This window comes from Rhipicephalus sanguineus, chromosome 4 (assembly GCF_013339695.2).
Source record: "Rhipicephalus sanguineus isolate Rsan-2018 chromosome 4, BIME_Rsan_1.4, whole genome shotgun sequence".
Lineage (NCBI taxonomy): Eukaryota > Metazoa > Arthropoda > Arachnida > Ixodida > Ixodidae > Rhipicephalus > Rhipicephalus sanguineus.
The window spans coordinates 142521023-142533434 of NC_051179.1; the positions used below are offsets into that span (position 1 = coordinate 142521023).

Genomic DNA, 12412 nt, shown 5'->3' on the forward strand with positions numbered 1-12412 from the left:
AAGTTTTGAAAATAATTTCGCATTTCGCGCTTTGTTCTGCTGACCGCTTGCTGGCAGATAACAGCTGCACAGAACCTACACTAATTACCTTCAATAACGTCCTTATATTAGACATCAGGGAAACGGGACCACTCACAAACACACACAGCCTCCCTAGGTGTTAGCGCTTATTTGATTTGTCAGTTCACCGAAGGTTGAAAAGGAAGTCAGTGAAAAGCGAAGCGTGATAGAAAATGAAATAAATGAACATGTACACGTGAACAGACATTCGATACAGCCGAGATCCATAACCACCTTGAACTACGAGAAAGTTCATCGCCTATTTATTATTAAAAGGTGACTGCGGCAAGAGCTTGAAAGTCTGCGACAACTTCACGACTAATAAAAATTTGTGTGTTACAAATACATCATTTCTTTGCGCGAATCGAGCGGCGAAGGGCAAAAAAACGGGTGTTAAGCTGACGCACTACAAATATAATTTAGCAAGGTGCATGTTTGGGCTAGTTGGTACTCCATTTCAACATCTAAATAGCGCGAACTTCAGGGACGAAAGACAGGAGAATGCGACACACACAAGCGCTGTTTTTCGTCCCTGAAGTTCGCGCTATTTAGATGTTCAAATGGAGTACCAACTAGCCCCAACATGCACCTTGCTAAAATAGCACACGCAAATGCTGACAACATCGCTAAGGGCGAGAACTTAACGAACCTACTTCGAAGCGCACAATAAAGCCCACCACATCCGTATTCACAAGTTAACAAATTTTAAAAAATTACGCGGTAATGTAGGCAATAATAAACGCAGCACACATTTCACTTACGAAAACCACGGAAAAACGTGCGACGAAGGAAAAAAAACGACTTAAGGCTCGTTCAGACAGCCGTCAAACGCTCCGTCACGTCAACGTCACGTCAAAAAAAAATCACAGCATATCCACGGAGTGAATGATGATTAGTGGGCGAAGCTGCGGAGGTTCATCGGTAAACCGCGAATCTTCCGTGAATTCTGCCCAGTACATCATCACCGACGTGAGATAGGGCGCGTTTATACTAAAGGTTCGATGAGTTATGACGACTTGCAGCTCACTTTAATTTTACATGTACGCTGTGAATTTTCATTGTTTAGAAAACCATTGCTTTAGAAAACATCTGGCGTCTTTCGTTAAGCAGCTGGCGTCTTTTCCTTTTGCTTTAGAAACATCTGGCGTTCTTCCGTTTTGCTTTTACAAAACATCTGGCGTCTTTCGTTGGTTTATTTCATCAATCAACGGCGTTTTGAACAAAATTTCTATTGTTTAATCACGCACAGGAGAAATCTCACCAGGCACTACCTTGGAGGTAAAGAATGGCTGCTAATGGGAATGAGAGACTGAAGAAGTCGGCTTTTAGCTACCGCTGCGAATTTTTTATTGTTCAACAACGCACAGGAAAAATCTCCCACCGGCACCACCTTGGAGGTCAAAGCGTAAGACTGGTTACGGACTACGACTACGACTACGAGGGACGAACGGGTGCCGCCTTAAGGAGCTTCGCCCCTAAAAACGTACAGCAGACGCGACGTAGCAGTGTACGAACAGACGATGGCGGTTGCGACGTCGACAGCAGAACGTTCTTGTGCAGTGTTGACCGACTGTTTTCATGTTCGGTTAAACGCGGAGAAATAAGATCATCATTTTTCAGGAAATGAACTAAGACAACTTTTGTCGGTATAATGTTAACGTAAACAAAAAAGGAACGGTTTAATAGTGCATTATGAACGTATAGCAAGAAATTGAGCGGTGTTGATCACTGCAACTGGCAACACTGGCCACTCTAGAAATGGCGACCGACAGCAACATCGCATCTACTGTCGTGATGCTTGACGGTTATATGCTGATGTTATTGCTATGCAAGCGAAGAAAGCAACGAGCGCGCAAAGCGCGGCGACGGAGAAGCACCTGGGTCCGAAACATGTGTAGACATAGCAAGTTGGCCACTCATCTTTGCTGATTCCTTTGCTGCGCCACTCCGACCCTGAATACTACTTCGAGTAAGTACACGGCATGGTATGTTCGTGTAGAATAGTACTTCCTAATTTTTGGTGTTATTACTCATTTATCATAACTGCTTCGGACGCAACTCGTACGTTGTCATTTTGTTTACTGTGGCCACAGTGCGTGCAGTTCGTGGTAGCCGAGCAACGCCCGAGGCTAGATGCACCTTATGTGTTGTTAGAGCGTAATAAATTATGATTTCTCGTTCTTTTCAAGATATTCATTACTGCAGTACTGTGCATGGGCTAGCGTTAGAAAATGTTTTATACATAAGTACAAATTTCCGCGCAGCTACATGAGGATGTTTCAGGCGACGTTCGAGAAGTTGCTGTGTTTGGTTAGAAGTGAGATCGAGCGACTGGACACCAACTGGAGAATAGCCATCCCGGCGCGGACACGACTCGAAATAACGCTTAGGTAAATAATTTAATGAATATGCTCATCAAGGTTCTTGGCTTTCTAAAGATTGGTGTGTTTATTTTTCCTCACTCTATATGCATTTTTTCGATTTCTTTCAGGTTTTTTGCAAGTGGTGACACTCAGCGCTCGTTGTCATTTTCATAGATGATTGGAAGATCGACTGTTTCCGATATTATTTCAGAAACCACGCAAGTGATTTGAGAACCCAGAAAAAGAGATACGTTAAGTGCCCTACGAAATCCGAGGAGTGGCGCGATATTGCAGAGGTTTTGAGCAGCGGTGGAATTTTCCTAACTGCGTCGGTAAGTGGTCCAAGAAAACTTTTTTACTAAGCAGAAATGAGAATTTCGATACAAACACTTCTGTAGGGCTGTGTGGAGCACTGTATCAATGCAAGTTGCAGGCTAGAAGTGTATTGTGTGACTGCCTAAAAACACTTATTTCGCATTTAAAATGTTTTGTAACTACCTAAGCACACGGAAACATATCAATAAGTGTACTGAGCGATATGAAAGTACAGTATCTAAATCGTAGATGTTTATCGTAAAAAGGAATATCTTGTATGATGCCACCTGTGTGCATGCTGCCGTTTCCTCTGTTAAAATTATGGCAACTTAGTTCTCACTTTTTTTTTGCAGGCAGTATTGATGGCAAACATGTCACAGTCGAAGCCCCATGTAATTCAGGATCTGAGAACTTCAACTACAAAGGAAGCTTTAGCAAAATTTTTATGGCTGTGTGTGACTCTGCATACGTATTCCTCTACGTGCAAGTTGGTCACTCTGGTGGAGAAAGCGACGGGGGCGTCTTCGGAAGGAGTACGCTTTGCAAAGCCCTTGAGACAGGAAAGCTGGGTATTCCTCAATCCACTGCAATTCCAGGAGGAGATGTTGCCCCTTATGTGATTCTTGGGGATGAAGCATTTCCCTTGAAAGAATACCTCGTGCGATCTTATCAAAGCGTTACATAAAAACAGACAGTGAGAGAATTTATAATTACCATCATACTCGGGCAAGGCGTGTATTTGAGAACGCGTTCGGCATACTAACTAGTCGCTGGCGCATTTTGAGAAGGAGGTTTAAGGCCACTGACGAGAATGTCAACAGATACGTACTTGCATGTGTGGCGCTGCATAATTTCCTGTTAACTGAAAAAGAGGAGAAAGAGAAATACTGTCCTTCCAGGCTAGTGGACACAGAATCTTGGACTGATGAGGTAATGGACGGCGAGTGGCGACAGGATAGTAAAACAGTGCCAGTGTTTAGACAAGCGTCAAAGTTAGCCTCAAACAAACCTTCCCACGCAGCGCAAAAAGTTCGTCAGACATTTAGGAACTATTTCTTGGGACCGGGCCAAGTTGAGTGACAGTTGGATTATATACACAGGAATGCTCCAAGGAAATGAGCACATGCAGAGGAGTGCTAGCATGCCCTACTATATGTAAATAAACATTCACTCGCATTTAAAGTTATTTAATTTCAAGCAATGCCTTTTGACATGCGTGCATAAGCCTATCTTGCTGCACTGGCGTCAATTCCTTCGCTGATGCCGCCATAAAATAAAAAAAGAGTTGCATCGATGCACGGGTTGTTTGTGCGCTGTGGCGCTGACAGCTTGCATAAAGGCGCCCGTCACCTGCTTCATGTCCTCCTCATTAGCATCTTTTGTCTTCTGCCTGCAATAAAGATTTCATTTCACATTCATGAACATTTCTAGTCACTGTTTCAAATGTTTGATTTGCGTGCAGTAATTGCGAACAAAATCCATGCCAAAGGTTTCGTTTAAGTGCCCGTCTGGATCACCTTCACTGTAAGAGACTATTGAAGGTTGTTTTGAGACTTCAATCCAAATGAAACAGTATCATCAAATGGCCTCCATCGTACTTTTTTTATTTATGCTGAGTAGATGATGTCCTCTTCGAAGCAGATGTTGAGGGTTGTGGTTCAGCTTGCCCAACACTTTTGGGTGGCGTTCCCACATGGGTAAGGGCAGCACTGTTGCTGCTTGTGGGAGGAACTGAAAGATTGCTGAGGATGACGCATATTTTTCACTCGTACACCTAAAGAAAGGAGTCGCACATCAATGTTGTCGCATTATTCGTTTCCTGGCTGTAGCTGTACAGTTCGTAATGATGTAATAATAAACACTGCTGCCTATCAGAGGCAGTCAGTGTTATTAAAAGCCTCATACTATTTACAGTAGCGGCAAAACTGAATCTAAAGTTTTTAGTCCATGATTACTTTGTCGAACGCACTATCAAATATGCCGAAGTCCATCCAATGACCACTCTGTAGTCTACAAATTTGCTTCCACTGGGGTAGACTTAGGTGAAATTGACAGATACCTTTCTAATAGTGACCAGTGTGTACTGAAATGAAGCACCGAAGAATACACATTAACGTATAGTTATCATGGGTTAACATCAAAACTGTTAATGTAATGCCAAGACAGCAGCAACGTTTTTTTAAGAAACCATGAAATACGTTAACACATATTCAAGGAAGGCGAGCAACAGACAATGAAACGTGGGAATGAATTGTTGATGTTTGTACCTTTCCCAGTCATCACCAAATCTTGGTCTGATTCCGTTCAAATGAAAAAAAAAACGTTATTTTACCGGTACAGTTCAATGAAAAGGCAAAAAAAACGAACACACAGTGCCAATATCTTTAGTAACCAGTCTAGCCTTGCATCAGCTGAATATTTATGTTGAATGCAATCTATTTACCTGTGCAGGAAAAACATGTTTTAGCACAATTCTCGATTTTATGCATTGCCACCACTGCACCTGCTATTGCTTTTGGCTACCATATTGCAGGCAATTAAAAGTGAAAATACCGAAACAAATTCATGAAATGGACAGAAAAGTAATGCTCACACACTGCTTACCAAAGCATGGAGTATCCGTGACGCATTTTAAGACAAAAGAAAGCTCCATAAGTCTGTATAACTTTGTCAAGAAAGAAAAGATCTAAGGCATGCAGACATGGACATGCCGTCTCTGTGGTGTTCTCTTCTCTAGTGCCATTGTTTATGTGCCTTGCCTTTTATGATACATATTTCATATTTCGTTTCTCATATTTCAGTCTTTACCCCAATGCAAAAGCAATCAATGAACAATAATAAACAATACCTGGCAGTGCATTCAGCAATTGCAATATCATTAACTCCTGATGGAACACTCCTGAAGTTGCGAGTACATTTCTGTTAGCTGTTTAGCATTCTTTTGCAAGCAAACAGAATGAAACATCAGAACATATAATTTACAACATAACGTAACCATTACTTACATGTCAGCACTATCTGGATCAAGGTCCAAACTTGAAATGACCCTGCAAAAATAACAGCGCCAGTAGCTCTTTTATCGCACAACCACAAACTTAAGAGTTGCATTTATACTAAAAGCATGCCTGCCGAGAACTGTAAAGCGTAAGTTGGCTATACGCGAGCTACAGACAGATCGTTGGCATGCACGATTTACTTACGTCCCGAGGCGCTCCTTGGCCATGAGGCTATTCATGACAGCTAAAAAGCGCCAAGTAACCTTAGGGATGTCCGCTGTTCCTGCTCCTGACTTTTTGGCGCCATCGTAAATCGTTTTTAATCTTCTCCACCGATCTTTCAAGTGCTGAAATTTTTTGGCAGCAAGTTCTCCTAAACGAAACAGTACAAATAATAAGCATTGTGGTCGCTTGAGCCAAAAGAATACAGTAAATCCCCGCTGACGAAGACAGGAGACTTGTTCCATGCGTGATATGTGCAAAACTTAAAAGCATATAGATGACAGATCGTTATGCAACAATCGATGCAACATGAGCTCCACAGCGCGATCAAGTCAAACAATAATTCGTTATTTCTTAACTTGTTAGCGCTTTATTTCGAACTGGTAGCTTAATGTATCACTGACCTGAAATGCCGAGTTCTTTTCCAATCAAGGCCCACGTATTTTCTTTCATCTGGACGTCTTTGAAGCAGGCTTCCCTGTTATCATACAGGAACCTGTGAGGTCTCACCAGTTCGATGAGTACTTCTGCATTGAAACGTCCCTCACGTTTCTCGTTGTCCGACATATCTCGCTCAACAACACTACAGAGGGACGTGCCAGACAGAGCCGGTGATTGAATCAAAACAACTTATTTATTGAAGCACCAAAATAGGAATTGTCCACACAGCTCAAATTGTTCGCTGACGACTGATGGTCTCCCGACTCCGCTGGGCTCTCCTCTTCGCACCACAAGCACACACACACAAAAACAACCGCTGACACTGGTGCACAAGCACACACGCGCGCGCGCACACACACACACACACACACACACACACACACACACACACACACACACACACACACACACACACACACACACACACACACACACACACACACACACACACACACACACACACACACACACACACACACACACGCACACAACCACTGACACTGGTGCACTTGTTCCCCCGTTTTATGGCCCATTCAGTCAGGCGCGCGTTCAGTATTCCAAGGCCACGGACACGGGCGCCGTATGCTAGACGCGTGGCTCTTCCCAGCACTCAGAACTCCAAACGTAAACTCAAACTACACTCAAACAAACTCAAACGCGGCTGTGCAGTATGCGTACGGTCCCTAGAATATTCTAGGGACCGTAGTACGCGGCTGGCTGGCGGCTGGTAAACACAGCTGTGGATTCGGATTCGACAGTGACTTTTGCGCAGCCAATTCCCCTGTTGCCAGCTCTTGCTTTGTAAAATCGCCAAATTTAGAGGCCGGCTTCCTAATTTCTGATTGGTCCATTTTCTAGGGGCGGCGCTCCGTCCCCGTGCCGGCGACGGAAACGTAGAGCACTGCTCTACGACGCCGTCGACCGTTTTTTCCGGAGAAAACGTCTCGGAAACCCTCTCCCCTGACGGAAATCGGCGCCGCGACGTTGACGTGACGGAGCGTTTGACGGCTGTCTGAATGAGCCCTTACTGAACGCGATACGAACACAAAAATCGGGCGGAATGTTTGCGAGTTGTCAGAACACATCGGCGCTCATCTGCGGATCGCTCTTCAAAAGTCAAAACAGTCAGGCCCGATGAAGAACAGGGCAGCTGCCTTCTCACTGCGGCATCGCCGTCGAATCTCGGTATCCGTAGAATCGTGGCATCCTGTCTCGGTATCCGACTCCGTTTTTTCCCGATGACTCTCGACTGAATACTGAGGGGCGGGCGCCCGCCGATGCCGGGAGCCCGAACGAGGGAAAGTAACCGCCACTGACAGAAAAAGAATAGCCGCCTGGCAGAAGGGGCCGAAGCGCGTACGCATCTTCCGAGGAGCCGTCGTCTCCCGCCATCTTCCTCAACCCCCCCCCCTCGTTTTCAAAGGCATTGAAAGCAAGGAGCCCCGTTTGAACCGTCGTGGGCCGAGCAGCCGTCAAGTGGCAAGTGTTTTATGACCAGCGACCACCGCGCTGCCCCACTGCCGCGAGGAGAGGACGTGAAATTCCTGAGCAAAATATGGCGCCGCGCTGCTTCTCCGGCCTCCCGATCACCGAGAACATTTATTCAAAGTGAACACGTCTGGTTGTGTGAAGCGTTGAAAGTGCAAACATAACTCATCGATCATTTAAACATTCCGCGGGCGATACCATAGTCTTGGACAGCACGTCGTTGTAGCGCGCACACAAAGAAGTTATAATCCTGTAATCCAACCAGTCGTGTAGCAAACACGAAAATACGTGGCGTGGTTGAAGTCACATGAAATGTTTTGATTGTTTGCCGCTAATAAAGCCGTCAGAATAAATTTGGTGCGTGTGCGGTGCGCAGAAGGCGCACCAGCGCGGAGGCCCATTGCGAAGCAGACAACTTCTATTCTACTCCATTAACTCATCAACGCTATATACAGCTTCAATAAATGTAAAACCAGGGTTCTTTTGGTTGTTTTTATACAGTTGCGATGTATACGCTGGCTGTATCACACAGTTAACGTTAACTTTCAACAAGCATTGCAAAGTCAGATTTTGTTTTGTGTTTCCTTTCTCATAGATGTATTTCCAACAGCGCGCAAAACTCAGTTGAGAACTTGATACTTATTTTACTTTGCTCAACATCTGTAAAACGAATTTTGTCCAGCTATTTAGCATATATTTTGTGCCACACTAAATGCCAACTTAAAAACCAAGACCCTATGTGCGCCATTGTTCCCTTTCTTATAGATTGGAATTTGCAGTTTTGTTTGTTGGCTGACAACGATGAACTGTTTTTACCATCTTTATACACTAAAGCTCGTTAATTCCACACTTATTAATTCGGAAAGTCGGATAATTAGGACGCGTTCTCTGGTCCCTGCAAGCATGTTTAAAGGCATGGCCAAAATAACTCTCGTTATTTTGGCCATGCCTGTCCGCAACCCGGTTAATTCGGACGAACCTCGTAGTAGGGTGGAGGGCGCTGCGACGAACCTTTGCCCCCCCCCCCCCCCCGAATGGGGAACCCTGCGCACGCGTATGGTGATAAGTAACCAGAAATCTTCTTTAAGGTGCGCTCGATGCCGGACAAAGTGATTTTCATAATAGCGTGCATGCATGTGGTGGCTCGATTCGGGCTAACCTTCACTCAGTGATGGTAATAGGGGAAAAAACATTCTTGCCGATATATCATGCATATGCTTGCCAGTGTTTAAGACATTGGAGCGACAACGTGTAAGTCTGGACAATATTGTCCGGCGCGTAGCATTGGCGGTCCAATATTGTTTAACCAGTCAGATTGACTGGACAATATATCCGATCTACTGCCATTACTTAACTAATATTGTTTTACCAACGGATAAGCTGGCCCAATATTGCCATCCATACGGCCTGGTTCTGCCAATATCGTATATACATCGGCAACCATGGGCCGTTGTTGCCAACCTCAAAGAATGGCACGACCAATATTGTATGTTGGCTGGCGAAGATGGACCATTCTTTGCATCCTTGTAGGCTGGCTTGCCAACATAGGTTTTATAGTGGTTTGTATGGGCCATCATTGGGCCATCGTTTGCCAACGTATAAACAATATTGGGCCAATGTGCTGTGCTGCCTGGGCAACGAACGCCAACGGAACGCGATCGTGCAAGTGCTCCGGCTTCGCATCTACTCATGGTCCCCTTTAACGGGAGATCGTGTAATTTTTCTTTCCTCCATGGTTTCTACCTCCATGGTAACTGATCACTGGTTCTATTCATCCATATAAAAAATAGCTATGCGACGCACGCCTGCGGCGCGTGCTCGTAATACCGCGTTCTCCGCTTACGCTCGCCCCGATAAAAGTCGTGGCCGGGCTAGAGGGCAGACACGACGCGCGCTGCGCTTCCCTCTAGTCCCACCGCGGTGTTCAATTACTCTTGAACATGCGGCGGGATGCCGCATGCACAAGTTCTGCGTCCATCAGCGACGCTCTTCTGGCTGTCACACCGCTTTCTCTTATTACACTCTCACTGTTAACTACTACGGCTACCACAAATGTTTGTTTAATCATTGATCATGGCAGTTAGTCGTCGGGATGGAGATGTGCTATCAAGCGTCAACGTGGGTACATCCACGTTGAACGGTACTATAGCTGCCAAACACCAGTAGACATTGTGCAAGGTCTCTTATATCAGTACATAGTAAACATTAAAGTACTTCTGTAAAGACACGTTTCACTTTTGTGTTATAGCGATTTGTATTGTGAAGGGATCAACGATTTTTTTTATCGAGTGGTCGTGAAAACGAAAGAGGCTGCGCTGATACACGAGGTGGAAGCTGACGTATTTCTTTTGGACACCGTCGACGTGAACGAACCCGCGCATGAAAAACGGCTGACTATCAGTACTTCCCCCCGAAAATTATCTCCGGCCTTCGAAGGCCGACTGCCTTTGAGGGAAATAAAACGCAATGGACCTACCTACAATGAAGACGCATATATTGGAGTGAAGCGGAAACCATCTGGAATCTACGAAAACGGTCTATATTGTTGTGACATGTCAGCGACGAAAAGGAGTAAAAATAGAGTGTGCGAGCCATCATTGGCATGAAGAACAGATAAAATTATGTGTGAGGAGGCCAAAGGAAATACTTACCGAAAGCCATGCACTTTTCTGAAAATTGTCGGCACAATAAAGGGACACTGATTTCTTGCGCATGTAAAGATCAATAAAGTGGTGTGCAGGCGAAAACGCGGTTGTTGATCGTCGCCCAAGGAATCGTAGCAAAACTCACCACAAGTGTACCAATTAGCTGGAGAATGTTGTCGCCATCAGTGTCAGTATGCTGAAATTATTTTGCACAGAATTCGCTAGATACGATTACAATGCTGCGCTGAATTACTTACGTTTAACTCGGTTGCAGCGTTTCTCGCTGATATGACCGGGTGACCTATATTTGTTGAACTTAATCCTAGAGCAACCAGCCTTCCGACACAATGTCCTCTCAGCGAATAATTACCCCAGTCGATCATTATTATTTGCCGGTGATTGTATGCGAGGAACACAGCTGCTTGTTGTGAACCAGCAACTGTACGGCTTCTACATCGTGCTGTCATGTCATTAGTTCATAAGTTTTGGGTACATGGGATGGTCGACGGCGGTTACCTTAAATCAGATATAATAAAATAAGCAGCAAAAAATGACGAACGCCATGAATGAAAACGAACTTCCAAAGAAACCTTCTTAATTGGACAGTATTTACGAGAACTGAAACCTGGGCGAGATTGTAAGAGTGCATACTTGAGCAGGCAGCGCAATGTACGAGGACACAAGCATAAAGATCGTCTCGTGTCTGTGTTCCTGACTTGTCTTCGTGTTTCGCGCTACCTGCTCAAGCATGGGCAGTACTTATTATTAAAGTCTGAGACGCCGTCAAAGAAATTGTGGTGATGCTCAGATTAAAAGTAACAAGTACGAATACTGCAGGAAGGAGAGGAAAGTTCACTTAAATGGCTTTTGCCGCAGCATTTGGATGGAAGGCTGTAAAGAAAATCTGCGACTTTTTACGTGCGTTTATTAACAGGACCGTGAAAGTTTGCTTTGGGCGAATTGTTTCATAATTGATGTTAAACGTGGTGAAACTGAGGGACAAAAATCACAGTGTACGGTATAGAATATGTGTAATAAATAATAGCTGCAATAGTTTTAGGCCCCAAAACCGCGATATGATTATAAGAGACGCCGTAGTGGAGGGGGTCCGGAAACATCGAGCGCCTTGGGTTCTTTAACGCGCACCTAAATCTAAGCACACGGGCCTCTAGCAGTTTCTCGCCATCGAAGTGTTGCCGGAAGGCCCTGGGTTCGATTCCGCGACCTTTGGGTCAGCAGTAGAGCCCCATGACCACTAGACCACCGTGGCGGTAATATACCGGGTCTTAAAAATTGGGTTTTATGTTTTTCTTAAAATTCAGCACTGAGAGGTACCTGAAAACCGCCTTTGCAGATAAGTTTTTTTTTTATCCAGGTGGCGAAAAGTGAGGCAATAAATATCACTGTCAGCCGCCCAATTAACTAAGATTGAATAATGAACTTTTTTAGGAGTGCAGCAAGCGGGCAAGTTTGTGTTAAAGAGTTGGAGGCAGTCATATCTATACGCAGTTCTACTTGGAAGAATTCTTCTATCATGTCTGTGCCCCGAGATATCCCTCTGCAAAGTTTAATTGCCGTTTACATGATTACGCATGCAAGACAGCCAAAACTGCATGCAAGTTGCGTGCGGCGTTAATCTGACAACGTTGTCGAAGGCATAGGCAAAGATGATAACGGTTACCCTTTCGCTACCGGCTGGCGATAGCAAGCAATGACTGCTCGTCACATCAGTGAAGAACATTGCGCGGATCCTTACCATCTCGCATGCGCAATCACGCAAACTGCAATTAAAATTTCCGGCGGCATATCTCGGGGCACAGACATGCTAGAAAAAGTACTACAAGTGGAACTGCGTAGAAACGCGACTGCCTGCAACTTTTCA

At 44.8% G+C, this 12412-nt stretch overlaps 1 pseudogene; it reads left to right on the forward strand.

Annotated features, from left to right (window-relative positions):
• The first annotated feature begins 1875 nt into the window (after positions 1 to 1875).
• LOC125758315 (uncharacterized) lies at positions 1876 to 3358 on the forward strand (annotated as a pseudogene).
• The last annotated feature ends 9054 nt before the right edge of the window (positions 3359 to 12412 follow it).